Source organism: Oryctolagus cuniculus, chromosome 16 (assembly GCF_964237555.1).
Source record: "Oryctolagus cuniculus chromosome 16, mOryCun1.1, whole genome shotgun sequence".
NCBI classification, from domain to species: Eukaryota; Metazoa; Chordata; class Mammalia; order Lagomorpha; family Leporidae; genus Oryctolagus; species Oryctolagus cuniculus.
The window spans coordinates 19303755-19319019 of record NC_091447.1 but is presented as its reverse complement, the minus strand read 5'-3'; the positions used below and the strand labels follow the sequence as shown (position 1 = coordinate 19319019).

The 15265-nt window shown below is 42.7% G+C and overlaps 1 protein-coding gene across 2 annotated transcripts in view; it reads right to left on the bottom strand.

Annotated features, from left to right (window-relative positions):
- The window catches only part of TAX1BP1 (Tax1 binding protein 1), a 90602-nt gene extending 90275 nt beyond the window's left edge, over positions 1 to 327 (bottom strand). For both annotated transcript variants that reach the window (XM_051853244.2, XM_008261562.4), the window contains exon 1: positions 168 to 327. The gene's annotated coding sequence lies outside the window, so the exon portion shown is untranslated. The remainder of the gene's footprint in view (positions 1 to 167) is intronic.
- Between the last annotated feature and the right edge of the window lie 14938 nt (positions 328 to 15265).

The window sequence follows — 15265 nt, the reverse complement described above, 5'->3', positions numbered from 1 at the left end:
AGGGAAAGCATCGTCATTTGGCAGCAGCGTCACCACGGAAACCATTGCCGACACCGGCCGGGCCCGTAGACGCGAGTCTGAGGGGCGTAGCACGAGCCCCCCAGAGCGCTCCAGTTGGGGTCTGCCCCTCACGAGGCGCTGAGGCGGACCGGGGAAAGGCGCCTTACCTCCGGAAAGCCTGCGGACCGACGGACAACGTCAGACAGGCTTCCGACCCAGAGCCGCCATCAGCCACCGAACCTCTTCCGCCACCACCGCCTCCTTCCACAGACCGGCTCACCTCCCCTCAGAGCCAGCTCCGGCCGACGTCACTTCCGCCAGTGGGGCGGGTCCTTCCGCCGCCGCGCGGGTTAGGCCCGCCCCTCCACGTCAGCTCGCCGCCCACCAGGCCTGCGGCGACCCTGGAGCGGGTCCCGGAGGGTCTTTACACCGCCGCCGGGCTACCCCTACCCCAGTTGCGTTGCGTCTCATTGTTTTCGCTCGGCTGCTTAGTCGCAACAAGACCGGGTCCACTTCGATTTACGTTTTTAATCTTTAGAGTTGTTACTTTAACATAGGAAATGGGGAAACACACTGGAGATGTAAGCAGGTCTTGTTTTTCTAGTCATCACGTTCTTAAACTGCAGTCCTCTGTTTACAGTTGGGATTGCAGCAGGTGCGTAGAATTAACCAGTAAATACTTTTTTCCTAACAAACATTTTGGAGTTCTAACTTGCTCATAGACCTCCCGGCAAAGTGGAAAAGTGTAGCCTGGAGGTCTATGAGTCGTTACCAAGCGGATCCTAAGCTGTCTAAATGAATCCACCTGTTTTCTAGATGCAGCAGCAGAGAATCAGAAAAGTGAAGGGAGCGACCCCAGGGCCAGGGCTGCAGTTCTAGAACGCGGAGGCTGTCTCCCGGCTGCCCGTGTGGACAAGTGCTTTTTTTTACCAAGTTTTGCCCCATACCAGCTCGCCTCCCTCAAGGAGCTTTGCGGTTCTGACGCTCTCGGAGTCCATTTGCTCTCGCTCCAGCAGTTCTTCTTTCACTCGCATTTCTGTCTGTTGTGAAGTGCTTTTGGTACTTGTACTGTTCTGTGCGTGTGAACTTTCTACTGTGCTGACTTCAGTTACACTTCTTACCTTCCTACAGCAAGCTTGGCTTTGAATGATAACTCCGCGAAAGCAGGTGTGTTCTGCTCCAATGCATCAAATTCCTGCGCTGACATAAAACCCTGGTAAAATGTGCAATGTCACCCGTGAAGAAAGGATAAGAAATTAGGTCACATTCAACATTGAAGCACCTTATAAAGTATGCAGCATCCTCTTTCAGCTTTGCTTCACCGTGTTGAAGATGTCATTGGCTTCCGTAGCACCTCAGTGTTTGCTAATTTGTTCCCTATATATTGAAATCTTTAAACCAGGTTTTGTACTGTATATTGTACATGATCATAGAATTTCAGAAGAATCACAACAGGTCATTTAGTCCCAACCTACTTATTTTATGAATGAAAAAAAAAGTTGACACACTCAATATAAGTAATCGCTAGCACTGCAAGTACTGACCTTTAAGTAATGGAAATAACCATGTGCCTAAAGAAATGTAAACGGAGCAGTGAACTCTATAAACACAATTTTTCAGAGATGTCATCCTGTGTTTTTAAATCACATGACTTATTTACATGTAATAAATTTCTAATTACCACCAATTTCAGTTAATGAAACCAGAAAAACAAGATGGGTCATAAAAACCATTATAAGAAAACATTTTGCATAGATGTTTTCTTTTATTTCTAATAATATTTTAAACTTTTAGACATATTCCTCAACCGTGAAGGTATTAGTTTCAGAATTTTAGCTTGCTTTATTCTTTTTAATGATGACTCCTTGACATTTTTTAATTTTAATTTTATTCATTTCTATTTGAATGGCAGAAAGAGATCTCCCATCTGCTGGTTGACTCCCCAAATGCTGGCAACAGCCAGTGCTAGGCCAGGCTGAAACCAGAAACCAGGAATTCAATCCAGGTCTCCCATGTGGGTTGCAGGGACTCAACTTCTTGAGTTGTCAGCTGATGTCTTCTGGGGTACACATCAACAGGAAGCTAGAATCTGGAGCAGAGCTGAGGCTCAAGCCCAGGGACTCAGATGTGGGATGTAGGTGTCACTAGTGACATCTTAACAAGTTGGCCAAATGCTTACCCAGGATCCCTTGAGTTTTTAGGCCATGTTTCTCCCAGCAAGATCAAGATACATCTTCTCTGTATTTAACTGAATTTTTTTTTTACCATAGCCTATTACATGTATGGCAGTATGCTGTGGCTATAAGAGATACAAGTCTACAGTACCTTCTCCATTCAGCTAGCTGGATTTCAGAATTCAGAACTTTGGAAGGTTTAGAAAGTTGTAATTTATGTAATGGAACATCCCAGAGGGTCTGGAGGAGCCCTGGCGTCAGTGTTTTGTCAGGAAACATGAGCATCACACTAAGTAGGATAAACAAACTGTGTGCATCATCTGGCTTTAGCTGAGGTCAGGTCAGACGTGGCCACTTTGCCTAAAGCTCAGGTGAAATCAATTTCTACTACCAAATGCTAAGCAAAATAAATGTTAAGCATTTGATTTTCAGAGCTTATGGATTGTAAAATGGTGAATAAGGGATCACCAACATATTACCGTATTACTGAAAAATAAATCATTGAGCCTACAGTTTTTCTGAAGTAATTACAATTTCAAGTGGTTTCTATAGGCCGTAGTCCTGACCTACCGCACACCAGCTGTCCTGTGTTTTGACAGGGAAATTTTGCTATGCCTAAAAGGTGCTGTGCCTTTAATAGAACATAGGATAGCAAAGGTAAGGGAAAATGTGAGTCCATGAAAATTCAAGTGACTCAAGTGTTAGATTAGTGAGACGGTAGAGTCAGTATAGGTGTTCCACTTTTCGTGGTAGAGGCAGGCCTGGGCTATTGATGTGAGCTGGGCTTTTGAGAGAGGCAGAAGTGGACTTTTCAGTCAGGGTGTAAAGAGCTTGGGCAAAGGAGAAAAGTAGGAAGAAGTTGTTAATCAAAAATAATTTCCAGGCCAGCACCGTGGCTCACTAGGCTAATCCTCCACCTGCGGCGCCAGCACACCGGGTTCTAGTACCGGTCGGAGCGCCGGATTCTGTCCTGGTGGCTCCTCTTCCAGTCCAGCTCTCTGCTGTGGCCCAGGAAGGCAGTGGAGGATGGCCCAAGTCCTTGGGCCCTGCACCCGCTTGGGAGACCAGGAGGAAGTACCTGGTTCCTGGCTTCGGATCGGCGCAGCGCGCCAGCCGTAGCAGCCATTTGGGGGATGAACCAATGGAAGGAAGACCTTTCTCTCTGTCTCTTTCACTGTCTAACTCTGCCTGTCAAAAAAAGATAATAATAATTCCCGTTTATGAGATACACCTCCCCAGCACTGTACTGGATCATTAGTTTGTCTCCATTCCTGACAACAACCCTATAAAGAATTATCCCCATTGGGTAAGGGAATGTGGGCTCAGGAATAAGTTGCCCGTGATCGCACACACACACAAAAAAACCAGACTGAAACTCAAGTCTGACTCCAGAGTTTTCTTCATTTCCCATTACGTCATGTTGCTTCCTGGAAAGTGCCTTTTGGTCATTTTCTGTGTGCTCCAGGGAAAACCAAGAATAAAGTATGGTTTCTCCCCTGAAGCTGTTTAAGATTTAGTTAAGTTATTTATTACAAGATGGTGTAGATACGTGTCAGATTTGTAGGATACAGAGGCTGAGAAGTAAAGTGGGGGGAAAAACTGATACAAAATAGGTTTGAAACCAGCAACATTTTGTGAATGAGACTGGTTTCTAAACTTTGAAAGATTAACAGGATTTCAAGAGGTAGGGAAAAACTTCCACAGAGGCGATAATATAATTTAAAAGGCCACAAATGGGACAATGAGGTGGCAAACATGGAATGAAAGTTAACAATTAAGTAAGTCCAAATAGACCTGCTTTATTAGCAACATCTTTACAGAATTTAAAAGCAAGGCAAATGAATTCTTCTAACCTGTTAGAACAGTGGTTTTTTTGTAGAGTTATTATAAAAGATTCCTTTGCTATAAATGTTTCTTTTAAAAAAGCTACATTTGTAAATCTTTGTTTTGAAGAGAGCCTTTAAAGATGGGATTTGAATAATGGTAGACTTTGGATAGACAAAAAAAAAAAAAAAGAGAGAGAGAGAGAGAGAGAGAAGATTCCAAATATCCTAAAACATGGAGTTATTTTCTCTGACCCCATTAGATATTACTGATGTACCCCTTGCTCCTTATTGTTCTCCAACCATTACCCACTCAGGTGCTTGTAGAAACCAAGGCTCCACGAGACACAAACCATGCAATGTGCCTGTGACCTCCCTCCTTACAGCTGTCATCTGCTCATCTCCACATTGCTCATCCTTTTCTGTAAGGCCCTTACCTGGTGCAGTCTTCGGAGTCTTTTTGGTTGAGATTAAAAGTAAAAGGCCAACACCCTAGCCTTTCAATTCCATGATTCCCCCATGTCCAATAAGCTCTTCCACTCTATTCCAAATACCTATTTCTTTGGTCTTACCTTGGACCTTGTCATCAAGCATCCTACTGTGTGACACAGTCTCCTCACTCATTTTCTCAAGTATGCGCACTATAACTGTTCTTCATATTCATCAGGATCTCCAATCCACCATATGTTCTTTTTTTTTTTTTTAAACAGGTAGAGTTATAGACAGTGAGAGAGAGACAGAGAGAAAAGTCTTCCTTCCGTTGATTCACTCCTCAAATGGCCGCTACGGCCAGCGCTGCACCTATCCAAAGCCAGGAGCCAGATACTTCTTTCTGGTCTCCCTCACGGGTGCAAGAGCCCAAGCACTTGGGCCATCCTCCACTGCCCTCCGGGGCCACAGCAGAGAGCTGGACTGGAAGGGGAACAACCGGAATTAGAACCCGGTGCCCATATGAGATGCTGGCGCCACAGACGGAAGATTAACCAAGTGAGCCACGGCACCGGCACCCACCATATGTTCTTTTAATACTTCCCTCATTACCCAGATTAGAGACCATGGGCCATCATTTCATTCACGTTCCTTCTGATACCCTAAATTTCCTTGCCTTCCTATCTTGCACAGTAACTGCAGTGTCCTATAACATGTTACAGACTCCCTGTCATCATGTTTTACCACTAAAGGTTAGGTCTGGGAATACTAAGCAAAAACCTTGAAGTTAAAGTTGAGAGTCTTGGGAAGTTTCTTGGACTATCAAAGAAAGAAACTATAATTTATGATATTCAGAAACAAACCCTACAGAGGTTTATACTTTAGTAAGACCTTTGCCCCACCTGGCTCCTAAAAGTGTTCTTTGTTCCTTGTGCAACCAAAAAGGTCACTGGAATGTAAATATTCTCTAACCTTTCTTCCTTATCTTCCTGAGAAGAGTAATAGCTGGTGTAGTACTTGGAATTCTTAAGGTACTTATGTCAACAAGTGTCTTCCCTCTCAGTGTTTCTTATTAAATGCCTTCACTTTGTGAGTCACTTGCATACCAACAGTAATTCAAGTTATTTAAAAGTATCTTAAGGAAATGTTATTAAAATAATCTTCAAGAGGCTTAGCTGTAACAAAGGCTGAATCAAAGTTTTACACTGAAATGTGTTTTCATTGCTACAGATCCCAACCCCTCCCACCTTCTCAGGAACCCTACATGATCTCTATTTATACTCAAGCCTTCTGTCTCTATTGTCTTCTAAGCATACTCAAGTCTCTTTCCTTTAGTTGTTCAAAAGTTCTCCAGCTTCGTATTTCCCTGCAGGTACTACTGTCTTTCCGTCTTCACTTTCATGCCCAAACATCTTACTTCTAGAAAGAAGTGTCTAGATTGCACTCCGTCACTTCCCATCCATCTCACCCCACTTCATTCTGGATGCTGCCCTGCTCACACCAAAACAGTTTGCATTAGTATCATAAGATCCTCTGGACAGGCAAATTCATCTTGATACTGGCACACTTCCTGAGGATGCAAGCCCCATGCAAGCCCCATGCCTTGATTTGCTAGGATCCAAGAGATCCCTGAAAAGGAATTTGAGTTTCATCCATGATTGCAGAGCTCAGCCATTTATGTGGTGGTCAGCCAGTCTACTTCACAACGCATTCTTGAGGGACTTAGCAATTAAGAAGTGGCAGGGATTTAGGAGGAGGGCGGGGACTGCCATGCCTTTGATTAATGTAGTGCCTCTCAGTTTCAAATTCACCCTTTTGCTTGCTCTGTGAAAATCTATTTGGATTCTTTACATATTTTCCTTTCAAATAAATAAAAAGAAAGAAAAATTTCTAAAAAAAAAAAAGTCATCTGACGCTTAAAAAAATGTTTTCTTTTACCAGCTGGCATATTATTAAGTTTTGTCAATAGAAGTGCTGGAAAAATATTGAATGAGGAAAAGATTCCGCTTCCTGGATCCTGTGTACTCACTCTACAGACTCCTGTAGCACATGTCCAGCTCCTGCAGGCCACTCAGCCTTCCCAGTGTCCAGCTCCTGTAGCAGGAGGCTTCTTCTGTTGGCAATACTGTAACACAGAGCAGCTAGCAGCCCTGCACACCCAGCACCTCCCTCCCCCTAGGCCCTACCCCACCCCACCCCACCCCACCCCCGACGAATACCCAGCCCCTATACTCTTCCTGGGGTAGTGGTGGAGTATAATACCCTCAGGGCGGTATCACTTCACAAACAACTTTCCCCAGAACCATGGAGGGCATGTTTCTAGCAAGTGCCAGCTAGTGGGTATCCAGCCAGTTCCAGAAGGTGGACTTCCAGTAAGTGCATGAGTCTTTTTTATTCAGTGACCCAAAGCTGTGCCTTTCCAAGTCCTAAATCTCAGCCCTGGGAGGAACTCTTGCTTGGGCAATCTATCTCAGCCCTGGAGGGAGTGCCTCCTCCCGCACCTGCCAGGCTCCTGTTCTTTGGAGTTCTTTCCACTCCTACTAGCCTGCAGCTCCAATCCCCTGCTATCATTAATAATTCTTTAAGCTCTCCCTTTACAAGTCACTGTGTGGTTTTTCTTTAATTGTCCACAGATTGAGACAACCACTCTACCCTTCCTTTAGCTTCATAGATAGGATCAGTCTTGTTTATTTTTCTTTCTTTCCCTTAAGTAATTGCTTAGTGAGTTAATTTAGTTCTGATCTGCTTGGGTTATTGCCATGTAGCTCTTGTTGTACTGCAATTTTGTGCTGCTATTTGATGTTAATTATGATGCATTGGGGTTACAATTTCTTTGGTAGTGTATACTTTAAGTTGTAGAATTCAATGAATGATGATTTATTGCCATTTAGCATTAGGTTTAGAGGATGAAAGAAATGCCTGTATTCCCAGAAGAGACCATGGCTATACTGATCCTGAAATGAGGGCAAAAGAAAACACGAAATTCTTACTCAGTGCTTATATTGAGCACCTTCAGAAAGCGATTTATGATCCATTTTATTAGCTAATTATAAAAATTGACTTTTGAGATTGGTCAGTGTGAGGTAGCGATTTCTAAGACAAGCTATGAGTATGTGAAATTCCCTTTCTTGCATCTTTTCTATACTTTTCCCTCTCTTTCAGGCATGCTTTCCCAGTCTCAGCAGCCCCTATCCCTCAGACACCAAGCAGTCTACTCTGGATTAAAGAAAACTGATTTTCAGGGCCACTGTTGTTGAATCGCCACCTACATCTTGGGCATCCCGTATATGGGTGCCAGTTCAAGTCCTGGCCATTACACTTCCAGTCCAGCTCTCTGCTGATACGCCTTGGAGGGCAACAGAAAAATGGCCCAAGTCCTTAGGCCCCTACCACCCACGTGGGACACTCAGATGGAGTTCCAGTTTCCTGCCTTAAGCCTGGTCCAGCCCTGGCCATTTGGGGAGTGAGTGAGCCAATGGATGGAAGTTTACTCTCTCTCTCTCTCTCTCTCTCCCCCTTTCAAATAAATAGATAAATCTTTATTTAAGCATTTTTTTTAAAATGAAACTTGTTCTCATTAGTCACCTGTGTGATTACAAGGGACTTAACACAAGTATGAAGATCTCGAAGTAAGATTAACAAGCATAAAGCAATGAGTCAGTCTCTCATTCTATGCTCCCTTACACGTACAGGAGAATCTCTTTAGGTAAGGGTGCGGTGCTTTCTGGTGCTTTTTAAACAACCACAGTTACTGTCATTCCAGGAGAACTTTATTTATCTCCTTTTAAAAAATTAGTTATTTATTTGAAAAAGTGACGGAGAGTGAGTGACATCTTCCATTCACTGATTCACTCCCCAAATGTCCACAACAGCTGAGGCTGGGCCACACTGAAACCAGGAATTACAAACTCCATCTGGGGCTCCCACATGGGTGGTAGGAGCCCAAGTACTTGAGCCAGCATCCATTATCTCCCAGGACGCATTAGCAAGAACCTAGATCAGAAACAGAGTAGCCGGGACTCCAACAGGCACTCCAATATAGGATGCAAGAATCCCAGGCAGTGGACTAACCCACTGCACCACAACATCCACTCCAAAATCTGAAAGTTTTGATACCAGAGTGATGACCCAAATGGAAAATTCTACACCTAATCTTATGTGATGGGTTACTGTCAAAAAGCAGGAGCACTAAAATTACTATGTACGCTTACCCTCAGGCCATGTGTACAAGGTTTATAGGAAACAATAAATGAGTATCATATTTAAATCTGAGCCCTATCCCTCAAGATATTATATTATATGTATATAAATATTCCAAAATCCAAAACACGTCCTGTCCCAAGCATTTCACATAAGGGATACTCAATTAACTGCACTAACCTCCAACCCGGGCTTCTGACAGCAGCACCCATGAACATCACCACTTAGCTCTCACACCAACATCTTAAACTCAGTATTTCTTTTTAAAATAAATTTTAAAAAAATTTATTGATTTATTTATTTGAAACTCAGAGTTACAGAGACAGAGGAAGAGACAGAGAGAGACAGAGAGATCTTCCATCCACAAGTTCACTTCCCAGGCCAGACCAGGCCAAAGTCAGGCAGGAGCCAAGAGCTTCATCCAGGTTTCCCACAGGAGTGCAGGGACCCAAGCACTTAGGCCATCCTTCATTGCTTTTCCCAGGCCTGGATTGGGAATGGAGCAGACAGGACTCGAACTGGTGCCAGTGTTGCAAGCGGTGGTTTTCCCCGCTATGCCACATCTCAGTATTTCTTACAGTAAATGTGCTGTCCTTCCCCGCCTCACACCCCTCCCTTCACATGATTCACCTGTTAGCCCAAGTTGGTCCTGGCAGGAAACAAACAACAGAGTCAAGTCATTGATGACAGGGTAGCGTTGGGACTGTTCCAGGGATCCAGGAGAGAGGTAGCTTTTGTCCCTGATCGGCCTAAAGGGGTCAGGGAAAGACTTGTGACTTGCACACAGGGAGGAGCTGCCTCACAGGCGCTGTGGTCACAACCCTGGCTCCGTGCTCCATGAAGTCTTGCTCATGCCACCCACTGGACAAGCCCTACCTTAAAGCAGAGAGCAACAGAGTCCAGGCACTCAGTCCACAGAGTGCAGCTTCCTGGGGCAGAAAGCAGAGGTCAAGTGGAGAATAGTTCTGGTGTACTAAATGGGGAGCCAGTAACCATATAAAATATAAGTAGGTAATTAATAGAAAGAAAAATGTAAGTGCCAATGAATACATGACAAGATGCTAAACTGAATTAAAGATCAGAAAACTATAAATTGAAATAAAGTGAAATATGGAGTAGCTGTTTGGCTTAGATGTTAAGACAGTTGGGATGTCCACATCCCACCTCAGAGTGCCTGGATTTAAGTCCTGGTTCTGTCCCTGATTCCAGCCTCCTGCTAATGTGCACCCTGGGAGGCAGCAGGTATGGCTCAAGTAGCTGGGTCCCTGCCACCCACGTGGGAGACCTGGATTGAATTCCTAGCTCCTAGCTTCAGCCTGACCCAGCCTCAAATATTGCAGGCTTTGCGGGGAATGAACCAGCAGATGGGAGCTTTCTTTCTCTCTGGGTCTTTCTGTCTCTCAAATAAACAACACAAATCAATAAATGTTTAAAAATCTCAAAACAGCTTTTATCATTAAATGGATACAAATAAGGAGACTGATCAGAAAGAAATACTCATTCTGTTAAACAAGGTAGAATATAAATTGGTGCAAAATTTTAGAAGACAATTTATCAATATATGTGAAATTTCAGATGCTTGTATGATTTGAGCCAACAAGTGCACTTCTAGGCATGTTGGATATTCTTATACATGTGCAGAAAAGTAATGTCTAAGAGGATGAAATTCTTCAAGTGGGGAAAAATTGGACAAGTAAACTATTGATCGATAACAGAATGGTTAAATTAATTGTGATATGCCCTTATTATGCAACCATTAAAAGAAAGTACTAGATAATCATATATTATTACAAATTAATATGACTGTGAGTCATGTATTATTATGAATAAAGAACATAATAGAACAATAGATACTAAGCTGTGTTCCAGGAGCTTAGGTTCCACTTGGATTCATGATCCTGGCTCCACCACTTACTAGCCCTGGGAACTCTGATAGCTGAAATATTTACTTAGCCCTTGGAACTCCAGTTTTCTCAGAGGAAACTGAGAATGGTAATATTAGTATCCACCTCCTAGGGTTGTTGTCAGAGTTAAATGAGTTCATTCAAGTAAGAATATTTCAAAGTGGTATCTGATGCACAGCTATCATTCAGTAAACATTAGCTACTCTTACCATTATTGTTTATGTAAAAAACAATATAGTTAGCCAGCACTTGATACATCAATTTATATTATCTTTTCTCTATATATAAAACAATAGAATTGAGGGGGTCTTCAAAAAATTCATAGAAAATTCATTTATGAAAAATTATGCTGGAATTCAAAACTTTTCTCACTGAAACAAGCTTATCTTTTAACTCCATTTTCACATGAACTTTGTGAAGTACCTTCGTGTATACATATCAAATTGTGATGTCCCTTGAAAGGGGAAAGAACAGAACTTTCATCTTAGATAATACAGACTTCTAGCAGGTGCGGGAGTATTTGACCCTTGTGACTGCTTTTGGCTGATTAGCATCTGAGCAACCTGACTATGCCTGGGAATCTCTCACCTAAGGAAGCAGCTCGTATATTCCACCATGGAAACCGAAAATGCAACGTACGTCTTCTCCCATACTCACTTGCCATCAGGGCATAGGCTTCACCAGCCAAATGCTTACAGAATCCATTCTGGTCCATGGAGACCACTAAGAGACACAGTGTTGATTACATTATCAGTGGTGTTAACAGAACCAGTTGTGTGGTCAGTGTAAGCAGGGTAATTCTTCAGTGGACTCATCCCATGCGATGATTTGCAAGTGAGTTATCCACTTTTTTTTTTTTTTTTTTTTTTTAATTTGAGAGGCAGAGAGGGAGAGAGAGAGAGAGCCAGTGCACACACCCACCTGGTGATTCATTTCCCAAATGCACACAATGGCTGGGACTGAGCCAGGTCAGAAGCTGTGAAGCTAGGCATCCAATCCAGGTTTCCCCCAAGGGTGGCAGGATCCTAATTACTAAAGCCAGCATTTGCTACCTCACAGGGTGTGCATTGTAGGAAGTTAGAGCCAGGACCCAGAGCCAAGAATTAAAATGAGGCAGGTATCTTAACGAGCATCTTAACCACTAGACTATATGCCCACCCCATCACAACCTCTTTAATGAAGGCCTTTATCCTTAATTATCCAGAACTGGTTTCTTCACTAGACATTGTGAGCATTGACTGCTGAGAGTAGATTTAGAAATGAAAATCCTCTCCAACTTTCTTTTTCTTTTATTTTCTTTTCTTTTCTTTTCTTTCCTTCCTTTCTTTTCTTTCTTTCTTTCTTTCTTTTTCTTTCTTTCTCTCTTTCTCTCTTTCTCTTTTTTCTTTTTTCTTTTTTGAAAGGCAGAGTTACAGGGAGGCAGAGGCAGAGAGAGAAGTCTTCCATCTGCTGGTTCACTCCCTAGATGGTCGCAATTGCCAGAAGCTAGGAGTTTCTTCCAGGTCTCCCACGTGGGTGCAGGGGCCCAAGGACCTGGGCCATCCTCCACTGCATTCCCAGGCCACAGCAGAGAGCTGGATTGGAAGTGGAGCAACTGGGACCTGAACCGGTGCCCATATGGGATGCCAGCACTGCAGGCACCAGCATTACCCTCTTTGCCACAGCACCAGCCTCATTCAACTTTTGTTAAGAACAATTTCAAACCCACAGAAAATTAAAAGAATAATATAAATGAATACCTGCATATCATCCATCCAGATTGAACAACTAGAAATGTTTGATGTTTACTTTTACATGTATGTTCATATTTTCCTGCATATTTGAAAATTGATGGCAAACACCTCAGAAAACAAATGATAATTCCAAAATAGTTTCATACATACTGATCATTTTTAAACTTCCTCCAGCATCCCAAAAACGCCCTTTGCACCTTTTTTTTTTTTTTTTTTTTTTTTTTTGGTAAGCCAAAGTCCAATAAAACACATTGTGTCTAGTTATTTCTGTCCTTTGGCTTTTTGTATTATAAAAAAAAATATTTTTTAAAAGGGAAGAGATGGGCTTTGGAACTTCTTTTACTGACTTTTATCTAGTGATGGACAAGATAAGTATGAAAACTGACAGTTATTGAGCTTACAGGAAGTGTGGGGCATATCAGCATGAACAGGGCAGCACCCTGACCTCAAGGAGGCAGTCACTCCGTGATTCTGCAAATGCACATAATTTGCTGGTCTGACTTTTTCACTGGCTTATGGGACAGATAGGGACAGGGGATGTGGGAGGTAACTAGTTCCTAACTGGGAGAGCTGAGCAGGGCTGGATGTGAGGATCTAAGTCTCATCAGCCACTATTTTCAGAAGCCACTGCAAATGTCTCAACTCAGTGGTCAAGGCCTCTCACAGCCTGATCGCAAGCTAACGGTTCAGCTTCAGCTCTCACTCCCTACTTCCTCTTACAAAACTCAAACTAGATCCACACTTTCTAGAATGTTACATGTTTTCCCATACACGCATTCTACTGACACAGTTTACCCTTGATGTCTATCATCAAACTCCCTCCATACTGCAAGGCCCAACATAGAGGCCCAGCTTTCAGAATCTTCCAGAATCTTCTAGAATCTCCTTCTAATAGAAGAAAGCTTTCCTTCTTTGGTGCTACAGTATGCATGCCTCTTTAGCTTGCTTACCAAGTTTTTTCTGTATTATCTTGTTATGCTTTTTCTCCTGATAAGTAATCTCTATTAAGTAAACTCATTTAAGGCAAAAATTTGAATTGTTTTAGTTCTTTCCCACCAACCCATCCCTCAATCAAATTTTGTGAATTTAGTTATAATTGATCATGCAGATTTGAGGGTAATTACTGAATAATTTTAGCGAAACATCGGGCATTAAAAAGTAAGGACAGGTGTTGCAACATAGTATGTTACGCTACTGCTTAGGACACCTGCATCCGGAATCAGATTGCCTGAAATGAAGACCTGTTTCTTGCAAAGGTGCCCAGGAGACAGCAAATGGCCCGAGTACTTGTGTTCCTGTCACCAACATGGGAGACCCGGATGGAGATCCTGGATCCTGGCTTCAGCCTGGCCCAGCCCTAGCTATTCTGGGTAATTGGGGTGTGAATCAGCAGATGAAAGATCTCTTTCTCTCTGTCTCTCTCTCTTTTTCCATTGATCTGGCTTTCAAGTAAATGAAAATAAATAAACACACGTTAAAAAAAAAAAACACCGCCTAATATTCTTTAAAGATGTAGCAGTGGGTTTAGAAAAATAGATTAAAGGGGTTGGTGCTGTGGTGTAGCAGGTAAAGCCACCACCTGCAGCACTGGCATCCCATATAGGCACTGGTTCGAGTCCCAGCTGCTTCATTTCCAGTCCACTTCTCTGTTATGGTCTGGGAAAGCAATACAGATGGCCCAAGTGCTTGGACCCCTGTGCAGGAGAGACCCGGAAGAAACTCCTGGCTCCTGGCTACAGATAGGCCCAGCTCTGGCTGTTTTGACCATTTGGGGAGTGAACCAGTGAATAGAAGTCTTCTCTCTCTCTCTGCCTCTGCCTCTCTGTAACTCTGCTTTTCAAATAAATACATAAATCTTTAAAAAATTAATTAAAATAAATTTCCATTGTTATATAAGTAATTTTCAAAGATTATGATCATCATCCAAGTATGGTTCATTGCACAAAACATGATGTACATGTGTCATTTTCTAGCTTAAGGGTCTTGCTACTCTTCTGCGACTACTTCTTTTGTAGTTACTAGTATTTTCCTTTGCAAATTTTTGATTCTTAGGCATTGTGATAACACAATAGCCACCCATGTATTCATTAGTTTCTTTAACAGATATATAGAATGGATCAGAAGCAGAGCAACTGAGACTTGAATCAGCACTCTAATATAAGACACAGGTGTCCCAAATGGAGGTTTAATCTGCTGTGCCACACAGCCTGCTCCAGGTGGAGTTCTAAAAACACATTTTCTTGCATATGTGTGCATATAGTACATACACACAGCCCTCCTTGTTACTTCACTAAAAACTCTTATAATTTGCAAGAAAATTACTTTGTAGCCTCAATGAACAATTGATACTATGGCTAATCTGAAGATAGTAAAGTGAAAATACAGCAATTATCAGATTCACATGATAAAATCATGCAACTGACAATACAAACCAAAAACTTAAGGGGTACACAGTAAAAGCTCATTTACCTTGATCATATTTTCTGAGTAGTTTATAAATCTTTATTGTCATTGTGAGGGGAGCTGCATAGATTTTTTTTTTGTCTAAAACTTATTTTAAAAATGAAAACAGGGCCAGCACTGTGGTGTAGCAGGTAAAGCTGCCACCTACAACAACCAACAGGTATTGGTTTGTGTCCCAGCTGCTCCACTTGGGATCCAGTTCCTGGTAATGGCCTGGGAAAACAGTGGAAGATGGCCCAGTGCTTGCTTGGGCCCCGGCTACCCACGTGGGACACGCAGACGAAGCTCCTGGCTCCTGGTTTTGACTTGGCCTATTCCTGGCCATTGCAGTCTTCAGGGGCCTGAACTAGTGGATGGAAGATCTCTGTCTCTCCCTCTTTCTTTCTCTGACTTTCAAATAAATAAATAAATCTTTTAAAAAGTAAATGAGAATAGTTTCTTTTCAGAGTGCTTCGGATACTCTCTGAAAGAGTCCTACACCTTGGACACCAGTACAAGTAGGCGCTGTCCTCGGCACGCAACAAAGATCACATGTTGCT